The sequence below is a fragment of the Anas acuta genome, chromosome 1 (assembly GCF_963932015.1).
Source record: "Anas acuta chromosome 1, bAnaAcu1.1, whole genome shotgun sequence".
NCBI classification, from domain to species: domain Eukaryota; kingdom Metazoa; phylum Chordata; class Aves; order Anseriformes; family Anatidae; genus Anas; species Anas acuta.
The window spans coordinates 108,748,655-108,762,343 of NC_088979.1; the positions used below are offsets into that span (position 1 = coordinate 108,748,655).

Genomic DNA, 13,689 nt, shown 5'->3' on the forward strand with positions numbered 1-13,689 from the left:
CACTACTGTGTGAGCCAGCAAAGATCAAAAGCTTTTAGCAATCAGGGATTTCTCAAGAAATGTTTTAACATTATTTCCCTAATATAGGACAGGCTTCTGCAGCTTTCTACATCGTGTTAGCAGTTAACAGACCCAGCACCAGTCAACATTACGTGCAGGAGTCCAGCGGATAATGCTAGAGCTTCCGACCGGCCCACTTCGTAGCTTTGCCTCCTGTCAAAATTTCTTCTGTTTTTTAGGGAAGCAGGTAACACGTTCAGGGCCAGAAGCAATCTCCTTTCTCTTGCTCCTCTGGGTTTACTTTTTCGAAAATTTCAATAGTGACATCAGCATGAACAACAACCACAGGTAAAGGAAGCCCGTATAAAGCTTGTCAGGAGCTCTTTCTTCACAAACTAACCTGTGGAGGCAGTGGGGGGAACAAACAGGATGCAGTGGATAGGAAGACAGGGCTGAAGAGACCCCAGTTTGCTCTTCAATGTATAGTAACGCCACGTTGCTTAAGTAGAAGACTTGGGAGAAAGTTCAGCATGAGGAAAACTGAGAAAAAGGAGAAGCGCTTTCTCTTTTCCTTTCCGCATCCCCTCACGAGGCTTCCAGAATGAAAGGTATCAAACAGTCCTCAGGCAAAATACCCCAGGCTGCAATCTTGTCAGATTTCATAAGCTCAACAGGGCCAGGACGGGTCAGCACCGGACAGACCCATGGAAAGCCCAGTACTATGGCGAGCCCTAACCCCGCAGCACGCTGTGAGGGGGCACCACACGCCAGGCCCAGAACTGCTGGGGGCAACCCCACAGCTTCCTCCACCTACCCCTTGCCGAACAGGCACCCAGCCTCTCGCTCAGCTAAACGAGCGGCTTGTCGCGGCTCCCCTAAGCGTCAGCACCCCGTGGCACTGCCTGCCAGCGCCACTTCCCACCCAGGACCGCCGCCACCAGCTGCCCCCTGCCCTGCTCCAGCTCTCTGACGCCAGGCTCTCTACTCTGGGAGGTCAGCAAGGCAAAACATGAGTGCCTGTGGCAGCAGAGCGAAGAAATGCTCCAGCCCTCACGTGCAGCTTACTGCTGGCTGCGCTCAGCCTCTCGTTTCTGTGCCGCTGTGCCCACGAGAGGCGCCTCACAGGTGGCACAGCCTTTGGTGACCTGGCGCTGTGTGTCTGTGAGCTGGTTTCCTAGCTGCTAAACGTCGGATCGTCAGCAGAGCACTGCCTCTTCTGAGGAGGAAATCACTTCAAAGACCTCTAGCAAGCAAAGACTGCGCGCACACGGCACTCCAGGATGCTACATGATCGTATCAAAGCCGCTGGGATGAAAAACTGACATTTGATAACTAACGTGAGGTCACCTAAAAGATCTCGAAACACCGCACGGAAAATTCTTATTTTGACACGAAATTAAGCAATTCCAGGATCAGGCCTATTATCTCCTCTGCCGCTTCGACGTGATCTTATAAAAGCACTGGGCGCCTGAAGTCCCAACTGCTGCAGGATCCTCCCTCACTCAACACAAGACGTACACGTTTAATACTTCTCTCGTTAGCGGGGCATGTACAGCAAAGCCTAAAGTACTTCAAATTATTTACCGTGCTGTATAAACAGAGCGCTGTTTTCAAAGCCTCGTAACTGTCAAATCAAAGCTACCTTTCGCGGGAACATTCAGAAGCGTTTCTTCTGGATGGTGGCTATTTGCCTGACAGTTTCAACTTGCCATCCCCAACCACAAGAAGGTTAAGGGTGTTTTTTTTGAGACAGCAGCGAGTGTTTCCTCACTAACAAGCTGTCAAGCCATTTCGGCCTGAAGTTCTTTGCTCCCTTCTCATCCATAGGCATAAAACGCTGCAGAAAAATTCAATCCCACCAGCGCGAGAAGAGCTCCTCTGCACGCACCAACGATGGCCTCAACTCCCCGCTGCAACAGCTCCAGTTGCAGAAGCTGCGGCCGCTCCGCTTTGACAGCCACAGCTTATATTACACTGCAAATACGCTTCTAATCAATCCTCAAACAGCGCAGCAGATCGGTGCGGAGATAAAGCACTGCCATTTCATAGGCGCAGGAGCAGCGCTGCCACGGCACCTGAGGAAGGCGGTTTAGCAAATTTAGCAAAACGCAGAGCCCAGCTGAGTGAGCTGGAAAAGGGCAGGCTGCTCGTAGACCCGGGTTCTCTTCCCAAATTCGCCGCCAGATCCAACTAACCTGGTTGGAGAAAAGCCCGTGGGCCCCAGCTGCCTGGGTTGTGCAGGTTCCCACACTCCCCCTCCGCTCAGAAGTTGCACACGGAGATGCCCAGCCCAGAGGAACTGCTCAAGTGCTCTCGGTGCCCAACTCACAAGCACGCTGACCTGAATACCGAGAGAGGCGAGCTCTCCCCCGATCCTGGATGCGGTTAAACCACTGCATACGTCACGCACTCTTTTTGCCACAGATTGCACCACTGAGGAGCACTTAAAACCAGCATTGTTTTCAAGGCTTCAGCACCCAATTTCAGTGAACTCTCAGAGGACATCGCTCCGGCACCTCTCAGCCCTGCTTTGTTGGAAGAAATTATGTCACATGTAAAGCATACTTGCCATTCTCCTGCTTCAAAAGCATTTCATTGATTCTGCCAAGCCTTTAGAAACAAGCAAACAAACAAACAGCCCACCGTACTGTGCCACTTTTCATCTCCCTTCCCCGTTCCACCAGCTCCTCCTCAGAGGGCAAACAAGGAAAAGCTCACCTCTGCTTTTAAGTCTCCCTGAAAAAAGGGGGATCTTGGAGCGTGTTCAGCCACCCCAAAGAGATAACGCTCATTCTGCAGATAGAGTAAACTGCAATTTCGTAACTGCCTTTAAAATAAATTCAGCGAGTGTTGTCAAGGTAGATCAAAACCGGATCGCTGAGATCCAACCACCGAGGCGCAGGTAACAACACACAGAAGCGGGAGCAAAACCCACAAACGGACTCAGGCAGCAGCAGCTCGCTTTGCACCACAGCCAAGGCTCAGGATTTCAGACTGGGTTTCAGGACGGGTCACTAGGATCGAGGCAGAAGCCCAGGCAGTTTAAGGGGACATCTCAAACTCCAGTCCCAGTCAAGTTCATGCAAGACCCTTGCAGAAGACGCAGGCAAAACAAGCTACGCCCTCCCTCTCCTTCCCCAACGCAGAAGCACATCTGGTAGAGCACAATAAAATCAAGGTTTAGACCTCGGGCTTAATACTCCTTCCAAAATTTCTACTATCGCTGATTAGGATAATTGGATATTCTTCATATCCCTGCAGACATCTGATCCTTTTTAACTCTTGTTGAATCCTAGCTCCTGATGATTCTCACAGCATGAGTTTCACTGCTTAATTGCAACCACGCTAAATATTCTGCCATCAGTTTACACTGCATGTTCTGCATCACCAGACAGTCCTGAAGAAGCAGAAACTTTTCCACAGCTCAACAAGCACACTCCTCCTTTTGCAGTCGCTATAAAGCTGCTTAAAGAGGGCTCCACTTGTCGTGCATCGTGCGCATGTTCGGGGATGAGAAACGCTGTTGGCAAAAAGGAGAAGGTAAACTGAAGGAGCTGCTCTCAGGCAAGGGAAGCTGTAACAAATAGGTGTAAAAAACATTTAGCAAGTTTAGCAGACTCTTAGAGGTACAGCTCGATGAGCACTCCCCTTGGCAGCAACGCCAGCTGAAGAGACTGCTGCTACCAATATTTACTTCCACCCCTGCACCACGCTGTCTGATGTGCCGGTACAACCGCATGCGTGGCCAAACAGCGAACGAGTTTGGCAAACCCATCCAGGCTAAATATAACCTTTTCTTTTGCCAGGCTACTTATAACCCAGCTCAGCCCCTTGATCCATTGCAGCACACAGCTGCTCGAGCAGCAGCACCGGCACAAAGGGAGGGCTGCTGCAGAGCCCAGGAGGGGACAACGCGCTGAGGACCACCCGAAAACCAGCTCCACCAGAGAAAGGCTCGCGGGCATCGCAGCTCCTACAGCTAAGGATACAGCCACCAGATGCAACCCTGTTTCTTCAAAAACACCAGCAACGCTCATTTTGAAGTCAGCATCGGAGCAGCAGATTGGGGTTGAGCAGGCAGTAAAACATCACCTTCTGGTTTGCTGTTGTTACGGTTAACCAGGGCTTGTAAGATGGCGCGGTCTTAGAGACAACTCTTCCAAAATTTCCTTACAGAGTGGCTTTTTTGCCCAAGTTTGTCAAGATCACCTGCAAGCCCTGATCACAGGCACAGTCCCTACCATAGCTGAAATCCAGCCCCAAGAGAATTAAAGCAGGGACATAAAAACCCGACAGAGGAGGGAGTAAAGGTATGGGGAAAGCCATTTCACATGGGGTAGGCACAGCAGTGCTCAGACAACAGATCAGCAGTGAGATCTCCTTCCATTCACAAAATGCTCTCAAAACCCAAGTTAACACCTTCGTTTTGCCAGCAGGAAGACCAGAGGGACTCCAGCAGAGCTTGTAAGCAGGAAATCCTAGCCCACAGCAAATCTCGCTGGGTTAAAGGACTTGATATCTATGCAAACAGACCACAGACCTCACTGAGGCTCGGAGATTTCTGTGAAGTCCAAGGCCATGCAAACCAGATAGGAGGATTTTACGAAGGCTGCCTGCCTTGCTCTGAAGAAATGCTGGTAAACTTCTAGAAAGTGGGAGAGATCAAACCCTGCCAGGTAACACAGCTGACATTTAGGATGTGAATTAGTTTCGATACTCACTTGAGTGTCAATTGCTCCCTGAGATAAGGGGGTCAGGTTTTGTTTTTCTTCTCTTCCACTGAATTTTTAAAGCCCAACAAAACTCCTAAGACGCACGCATAGTTAGCAAGGCAACACGGTGTGTCAGGAACTCGAGAGGCGAAAAAAAACAAACTCTAGAAAAAATCCTATAGAAATAGGGATGGAAATTCAACATATTACAGAGCAGCGAGTCTTTGAATCGCCAGGAAATGCGGATCAAAGGTTAGTCCATTCTTATCCCCCTCAAACACATAAACTGTTCACAAAAGCCGCTGCATATGAAGATTTTAGCCGTGTGGCTTATAGTCGCCTTACGTTCTATATTTGGGTGTTCAGTGACAAATGCAGTTTCTTTGGCTGTGGCCTAACCCTAACTGAAAACAATCCAAGTGCACAAACTGCAAAGATGAAAACGCAAGATGGGGAAGGAGGGAGAGAGCGAGGGAAGCGCAGGGAAGAAAGAGCCCGCGCTCTTTGTAACCATAATATACAGACGACATCCACAAAGTTTCTGGTTGTACGCACAGACACCTATTTATTTTCTTCCACATTGAAATTCAGGTCTTGCCTAGCTTAGAAGACTGTGTTGACCGATAAACAAATTAACTGATCACAAGAGCCGAAAGCAAGACGCCTCCCCAGAAAACACAAAAAAATAAAATAAAAAAAAGCCACAAAACCCCTTTACACACACCCCTGCCCCACACGAAGATGGTTGCAACAGTATCGTCATATTCTCCCTACTTCCGTCACTCCGCAGCGGATCACGGTTTCTCTCAAAACATCTTTATTGCGTCTATGAACTGAACAATCTGCCCTGGGAAAAAAAAAAAATGTATCCTGGGAAGTCAGCGACAGAACTTTTACCAAACGCTGCCAAAACCAAGTCCGTCTACGTACACACAAAATACATCCCCAGAGGAATTCCCAACGTTAACCTGACCAAAGACGAGCAACTGAATGGGAGGGGGACTTAGACAAAAACTTGTTTCGTTTTTTTTTTTTTTTTTAGTTGGTTTTGTTCACACTTATTTAACGTCAATGATTGATTAACATTTTGGATAAAGGAGGTCTTTGTTAGTGCTTCAGCATCTCCACCCCTTCAATTAAGGTGTTAAGAGTTCACAACAGTGCAGTGAGACCGCAGACCCCAAGACCCTCTTCTCCACAAAATCCACCCCCCCCAAGGAAAAAACAAACAAACACCAAAAACCCCACCTTACTGGGAAAATTCCCAAATCCCAAAACTGTCATCGCTGCTAACTCCAACTTAAAAAAGAAAGCTGCCTTTCTTTTGTTGTTTGAGGAGGAGCCAGCAAGGGAGACAAGGAAAGAATACGAGCCCCTGAGCCATTTTTATGCTCCAGAGTAAGAAAAAAAGGCCACATTCATTGAAAATAATCTGTTTGGAGATCGCTGTTAAAAACCAAACCCAACCCAACCCCAGAGCCAGCACCCAACCGGTCCGAAATGGCTACAGAATCACACCAAAGCAACCCCTGTGCTTTCCAGCAGCTGGCCGATGGGCCTGCAGTGGGATATGGGAACATGCAGGGTGAAGGCACGACTGCCTGCCAGCCCTTGCTGCCCCACAGCCCGGCTCAGCTCCACCAGTCCCACACCGTGACACCCCCACGGGCAGCAACCAGGCCTTATGGCCCTAGCGGGAAGCGGGAGAGAGGTAAACCAAGAGACAGGGCTAAAGCTCTTTAGGTATGTTAATTCTCTCCCTCTGTTCCCTGGGATTTTTTTATTTGATTTCGTGTAGTGCATTGCCTAGCTTCCCGATACTTGTTTTTGTAATGCATTGAGCAATCGCTGACTGAATATTAACCTCCAACAAAACAGGGAAAAAAATACGCTTTGCTTTTTTTTTTTTTCCCTTTTTAAAGCTCGATACATTTAAGGATGCTTCACGCATGGCTCCTATGCTGCCTGTGTGGGCTTTTCACGGAGAAATCCAGGACGAAATACTTACGAGGAAAACAAAACCGTTCCTGGAACCCCTCAGAACTGGCAGAGCCGTCTCCCCCGCTTCCTCCAACTCTGTTTTGACAGGAGAGCGACAGTCACCCGCAGCGGGGCTGAGCGAGACGAGCCTGGCTGGGCACAGCCTCCCGTGCTCCTCTGCCCCGAGCCGCCGAGGTGAGGGCGAGGAGCTGCCCCAGGCCGGGGCAAGCTGCTGCTCTCCATGCCGGTGCTGATGCTCCTCTGCAGGACGAGGCTCTGGGTTGCTCCCCGGCCAGTCGGGACGCGAGGCGAGGTCTCGCACCTCTCCCCGCGCTCCCCAGCGCTGCCGCTCGTTCCCCACTTTGTTCCCTGCCCGCTGCCTCTCCTCGCCGCTCCCTACGAAGCCAGCATCACGCCCCCAGCCCAGCTCGGCGCCTCACGCCCCGGCACCCCCCGAGCGCCGCGTCCCGCGCCGGGCTTTGTCTGCCCCCGCTGCCCCCCGAGCCTCGGCCTCGCCCTGGCGTCCACACGGGGGCTCCGGGGGGGGGGGGGGGGAGCCCGGCGCCCCCCTGTCCCGGCGCAGCCCCTGGGGGCAGCCGAGGCCAGGCGCTGCCCGCGCCCCCCTCAGCCCCCCTCAGCTCAAACTTTGGGCGGGCGGCGGTTGAGGAGGGGACGGTTGGAGAAGGGAGGGGGGGGGGGGGGGGGCGACCGTTGGGCGGTCGGTTGGTTGGGGGGGGGGGGTCCGCGCGCCGCCTCCCCTCACTCACCGGGGGCCGCGGGCGGGCTCAGCGGCGGGCGGGCGGGGGCGTTGTGCCGGGTGCCCCCGCCGCCGCCGGCTGCTTCCCCCGCCCGCAGACGCACACAGGCTCCATTGTCCGCCGGCGCCTCCCCCCCTGCCCGCCGCGCGCGTGGTACCGCCCCCCGCACCCCCCCCCCGCTCCCTCTCTCCCTGCCCGTTCCCCCCCCCCCTCCTCGCTCGCTGCCTCCCTCTCTCCCTCCCCCCCCCGGCTCCCGGCCCGCTCCCGCCGCGCCCCGCCCCGGCAGTGGTACCGGCCCCGGCTCGCTCCGCCGGCGGGCCCGCCTCTCGCTCCCCGCGCCGGGCAGTGGGCTCGCCCGGCCCCGCGCCCCGCCCCTCCCCACACAGGGGGCGGCGCTGCCGTACCCGACCCCCCCCCTCCCCTCAGCTCCCCCCTCTCCTTCCCCCCCCGCCGCCTACGCAGTGGTAGCGGCCGGGCTCTTAAAGGGACAGGCCCGCCTCCGCCGGCGCCCCCCGCAGCCGCAGGGGAGGCGCTGGGCAAGCCACGCCCCCTCCGCGAGGCCACGCCCCCTCCGCGAGGCCACGCCTTCTGTGAGGAGGCCACGCCCCCTGCCGGCGGCGCGCGGGCCCGCCCCGTAACGGCCCCAACGGCCCCAACGGCCGGGGCGCGAGCCCCCTGACAGGGCGCGGGGCTCCCCTCAGGGCTCCCCTCAGGGCTCCCCTCAGCCGCCAGCCCCCGCTCCCCGAGGCGCCTCTGGAAGCCCCGGGAGCCGTGAGGCGGCAGCGGCTGCCGCCCTCGCCCCTCTCCCTCCCTCCCTCCCTCCCTCTCTCCCCCGGCCCCTCTCGCCCCGGCGAGGCGCAGGGAGCCCGCGCGGCCCCCGGCTCCCCCGCGCTGCGGTTGCCGCCGCTCCCCTCCCCCCGCCCCAGCCCCAGCCCCATCCCCATCCCCCTGCGCTCGCAGCAGTTATAAATGACTGTGCAACTCGGCAGGCAGCGGGCTCAAATAACCGCGGCTTCACGGCTCTTCCTCCCTCCCTCCCTCCCTCCCCTCAGGGCTGCGGGGGGCGCGGCGAGGTGCGGTGCTGCCCCCGCAGGAGCCCGGGGGGATCGGGCACGGCCCCGAGAGCCCTGGCGCTGCCCTCCCGGGGCCTCACCATGGGAACTGCCAACACGAGGCTCCCGAGTGACCCCGGCCGCGGTGACAGGCGGCGAGGCAGGTACGTGGAGCCCCGGCCCACTGGGAGAGCATCCCCACCGCGGGGCCTTGCCCTCCCTTGGGAACTTGTGACTCGGAAGCGGGGTCCTCTTCCACCAGGGTGAAGCGAGCCTAAGGAAAGCGGCTACGGGAGCCCCACTTGTGCAGAACCCATCGGACGAGATAGGCCAGCCAGCAAAGGGCATTTGCATTACACTTGCTGTAGAGGGTTCAGAGCATGGCACACCCCAGTCGCTGCTTTTATGCTCTGTAAGGGCCCGGCCCTGCAAACACCGATTTTTACATGTGTAAGTAGAGTCCCACTGAAACACAATGGAGCTACTCATGCAAATAACATTACGAGTGTAGGGCTGTGGCTCCATCTCACCACTCCATCTGCGGCAGACTTGGAGGATCCTGCTGCTCTCTCTCACAGTTACCGCCGCTCGCTTGTGCCGGATAAACTATTTATGGAGCCACAGCCACAGGTGAGCTGTTTAAACGACCCAACTTTCCTTTAAAAGCCATGCACACTAACGAGAACAACCCCTGAACACCAGACCAGCTCTGATGCAGATCTCATCCCCGCAAGTGGCTGAACAGGCGCAACTGGAGGAGGTGGAAACATCTGAGGAAGAGGAACTTTTGAAGACGGGACTGAAGACAGGCAAAATGGCGACACGGAGCCCTAGCGTGCGAAGGCTGCAGGCATGACTCTTCTGAAGTTAGACCCTGCCCCTGACCACCCGCGCTCTGCAGCGGAGCCTGTTCTCTAACCGCACAGTTGTTCCACGTGACAGAAGTTTCACCTCCAGTGAAACAGCAGATCGCACCTTTTCAGTCACTGGTGCTTAAAAACATTCCCTCAAGAAAGTCTGCCACCATTACGAAGGATCTGCCGACAGTTATTGCTTCCAGGATCAGGAACGCACACTCACTCCTCCTTACAAATAAGGGACGCGGTTTCCATGTGCATCCGTAGCCAGCACGCCGCTGCTTCTGCAGTCAGAGGATCCCTCGCTATTAGCTTTGACACGGCACATTTGGGCCAAGCGAAGTATTCCCTACATTTTTTTCAGTTTATGGGCTATTTTATCTCCAGCAACTCCGGGTTGAAATTGCATCACATATTTCCTGTCTGCTGAGGCAAGATTTCCCTCTTTCAGCGTGATCATAACCTTCCAGCAGGGAAGCTCCACCAACTCCTTCAGAGCTTTGCTCTCTATTCTGCCCTCGACTTCTGTGTTCACGGACACCTGTGCAAAGTGGGTGTAAAATGCTCGCACGGCTGGAAGTGAAGAACACACATCATTAGGAGGACGTGTTGCTTTGTTTGTTTGCTTTAGGTTTGTTTTTTTTTTTTTCCTCCTTTTGCTCTGGTGTAAATGATCAGAGGAGCCGCAGGACCACAGAAAGATCAGGCTCTGTGAAATCTTTTTCTTACGAGCTTTGAGTTTTACATGGCTGCGTGCTCTAATGAGCCTTCTCGAAAGGAAACAACCCGCTCTGCGAGGAGCCCAGGTGATGGCAGTTCTCCTACTGCCACGATCTCTCTGCATGGGCTCAGGGGAGCTGCCTTCATGAATCCCGCTGCAGGACAAAGCCTGATGCTGGACGGCGTGAAAGAGACGGCAACAGACCACAGGGAAGGGCAGCTTAACATCCGCTGTTAACTTGGAAAAGCCTCTCCTTTCTGAAAGCATTTATCTATTATAAATCATTCCTAAAAGATGAGGAAATCGGGATTAGGAGGAGGGGGAGAGATTGTTGCGGCTTTGTTTCTAGTTCCACTTCTTTTGCCATCAGACTAGAGCCTAGTCTGGCTAGCCCCGAGCCTAGCCAGTTTTGCTGAACCTCAGACTTGCAAACGCCAAAGCAGCAGCTTCGCTGGGTTGGGGCGAGCGATCCCTCTGCTCCTGCGTGGGACTGCACAAGCTCAGACAGAAGGGAAAGGCGTACATACCCGTAACGATCTCCATGTATATATGCACACACACACACACCCCAGTGCTGGCTTAAGGCCACACCTGTAGCTCCCCGTCGTGGCTCATGGTGGCCTTGATGGCCACAGAGGGCACAGAGCGCTGCTAGGAGGGAGGCTGGCTGCACAGCATCGCCCTCCAGCAACAGGCACATGCAGCGTGGCAATCAGGGCGCTTGTCCTAGCTACACTGCGAAGGGAGAAACGTTTAATCTCAGGTTTTCCTATTCACTCATCAATCTCCAAATGACCTGAGCCTTAATCAGGTTTGCACTGGAGCGTGGAACTGGGCCTGTGGTTAAAATATGTGCCAGAAGAACCTCGGGATCTCCAGACAGACTTCTGGAGGATCTGCCCCCCTTCGAGACATTATCCCACATCAGAACCGTAATGCGGTGCACAAATCCCACGCATTATAACAGTCCAATTGCAGGAAGCTCTCGCCCTGTTTAGAGTCATCTCCAAAGTCAATAAGCAGGTGTGAGGCAAACGCTAGGCAGCACTATGGATAAATGCTCAGTTTTATCTCCTGTGATTAAAAAAAAATAAAAAAAAAGGAGAGAGGAGATTGAATCAGAAGGGGAATCAGGTAAACAGAATCTGGGGAAACATATGCTCATGCAACACACGAAAAATATGAAATCATACAAAACAGAGGTGGCAAATTTTGGCGTACAGGAGATCCCAAAACCAATGTTTGCACAGGAACACCGGTCCTATTACACTGTTCCAGTGTTTTACAGGGAGCTGCTAACACACACCAAGTTGTTGTGGCCCAGCCAGGAGAATTTGGCTGTGGACCTGCCTGACCCTTGAGCATTTCAAGACTCCCAGCAGAAACATTACACTCTCTTTGTATGTGCACAACTGTCTTTGACTGCAATGAGAAAAGGCACGGCAGCAGCCCAGGAAATTGCCCAAATCACCTCCTGCTCCCATTCAGCCACCTGGCGAGCCTAGTCCAAGAGAGCACACCCTTGCTCAGCCACAGCTCTGCTGCACAGGGACACACACTGCGCTTCCGTGGTGTAAACCCCACCAAACAAACCATTATCCCCAGAGGAGTATTTCTGAGAAAGCCACGAGCAGCTGAAGGAAGCACCTCTCAGAAGCATCCTTCTCACGGGAGGAATGGAAGAAGGCTGAGCCTGCCCTCAGGCAGACAGAAGCCACCTGTGACCAGCAGGCACAACGCCGGCCCTTTTGGCACGAGAGGCTCCTCGTGCCTCCCCGTGCATCTGGGGCCGCTCAGGGTGCCCGCCTGCTGTACCACGGGGCGGCAGCACAGATGTTTGGGGGTAACATTTGGCTCACGACTCTCCCTGCAAGGCTACACGAAGATAAAAATAACTTCAGCATGATTTCCCCTCTTGATTGCACATGAAGAAGAAACCAAGCCCCCACTGTACTGCAGACTGGCCCATTAGAGCGAACGGTTAAATTCTTGCTCTGAAAAAGTAGGCGTTGTTGTCTGTTTTGTGAGGCAGAAATCAATATTCCCGCCTCCTCTCCTTCTGTTATTTCACCTTGAGATACTCACAGTCGGGTAGATGAGATCTGAATCTTACTCCCCGTTACTGCAACTTTTCTCTCCCCAGCACTTCACGGGGTCATCGATGTTGTCGGCGTCCTAACCTACCTGTAATTTACCACTCAGCTCCCTAAACTGAACGCCACCGGGGCCTGAGGTAGTGCCTGATTTTCCTTCCAAATCACACTGTCGCGGCTATTTCTAACTGTTTATCTACACCCTCTATCTCAGTCATTTTGCTCCCTGCGTGCTCCAATAACAACCCTCTCTCTGCCGCAGCCTCTTTCTTCCCTGGGCCCCTATAATTCACCCCCTGGTGCTAGCTTCTTCCACACCACGGGCCTCTCACACAAACCTTGTTTAACAGTGAAAAGCTCCTTCTGCTCCCTGCCCCCCTCTGGGCCAACCGTGGGGGCAGCTTGGTAAAGGGGGGAGTGAGGTGAGAAGGCCCTGAGTGAGCCAGCTTCAGCCCAAGCACGCCCAAAGCATCGCCAGGTGAGATAAGCGGCGCCACGCAGGAGCAGCTGCTCCTCGAGCAGGTTTCCCTTTGGCACTTCAGATTCTGGGGCCGGGACTGGCTCCTGCAGACCAGGTAGCGATACTGCCAGGCTGCCTGGGCTGTCCCGACGAGTCCTCTTGGATGCAGCTCTGTCTACTATCGTGCCTGCCTCTGTCACCTAAGGATTAGACAACTGCAATATGCTCTACTTGGCATCATGCTTTAAACCCATTCATAAACTGAAGGCAGTGCCGAATTCAGCGCTGCGAGATAAGCCGTGTCTCTCACCCACGGTCCTTCTCATGTTTGTGCTCCATTTTTACGCCAGCTGACCGCTGCTTTCCAGAGGGATTTTAACATGTTCCTGACGACCTCTAGTGCCTTGCGTACCAGGAGCCTTCCCACCTGAGAAATCACCTCTTACATTTCTCAGAAGCAGCAGCAAAGGCACTGGCTATTCTGCCTCGAGTTTCAGGAATCACCTCCCCGGGCGTTTGACCACCCTTTTGCATCCCATCCTAGCACCCCAGAGACGCGTAAATTTGCACAGGTACCTGGGAGAGCGGAGCTGAGGGTTGTTCAGTCTCTAATTTGCCATTGTTTGCTGGTGACAGTCTGATGAAATAGCTCGAGTTATAATGAAGACAGTTTTCATTATCCGTCACTTAAAAATGTCAAGGGAGCTCCGACTGAATGGATAGGTGCTACCTGTTGTTTCAAACAGCTTGTGATGAAGGAAATACATTTCAAAAGCGCTAGTCACTGATATACAGGTGCAGTACAAAGATTACATAAAACAGTGAGATACCTCCAAAGAAAACAATCAGATTTCCCCCTTGCTCTTTAGACATTGGTTTATTATCAGAGCGTGGTGCTGGCTTTCCTCTGCAGCAATCACCGGAGGTTTTTCGGACCTGCAAGACCCTCGATGGCAGAGGACTGCACTGACACACACAGGTGCCTTCTTTACGAGAGGGCACTCGAGAGTTTTGGCTCAGCTACATACACGCCTCATTCTCACTCTGTATTTCTAC

At 53.9% G+C, this 13,689-nt stretch overlaps 1 protein-coding gene and 1 long non-coding RNA gene across 9 annotated transcripts in view; one reads left to right on the plus strand and one right to left on the minus strand.

Moving 5' to 3' along the window:
- Positions 1 to 13,689, minus strand: part of BCL9 (BCL9 transcription coactivator) — an 81,525-nt gene that overhangs the window by 20,648 nt on the left and 47,188 nt on the right. The window contains exon 1 of one of the 8 annotated variants that reach the window (XM_068691788.1): positions 7,909 to 7,930. The exons of 2 other annotated variants lie outside the window; for them this stretch is intronic. The gene's annotated coding sequence lies outside the window, so the exon portion shown is untranslated. Of the gene's footprint in view, positions 1 to 6,720; positions 7,338 to 7,459; positions 7,652 to 7,742; positions 7,822 to 7,908; positions 7,931 to 13,689 lie in introns of those variants that run through there. 5 more of the 8 variants (XM_068691770.1, XM_068691760.1, XM_068691802.1 and 2 more) reach the window with 5 other exon arrangements.
- On the plus strand, positions 7,960 to 11,482 carry LOC137860986 (uncharacterized). The gene is made up of 2 exons (XR_011099298.1): positions 7,960 to 8,666; positions 8,765 to 11,482. It is a non-coding gene; the product is annotated as an uncharacterized lncRNA (long non-coding RNA).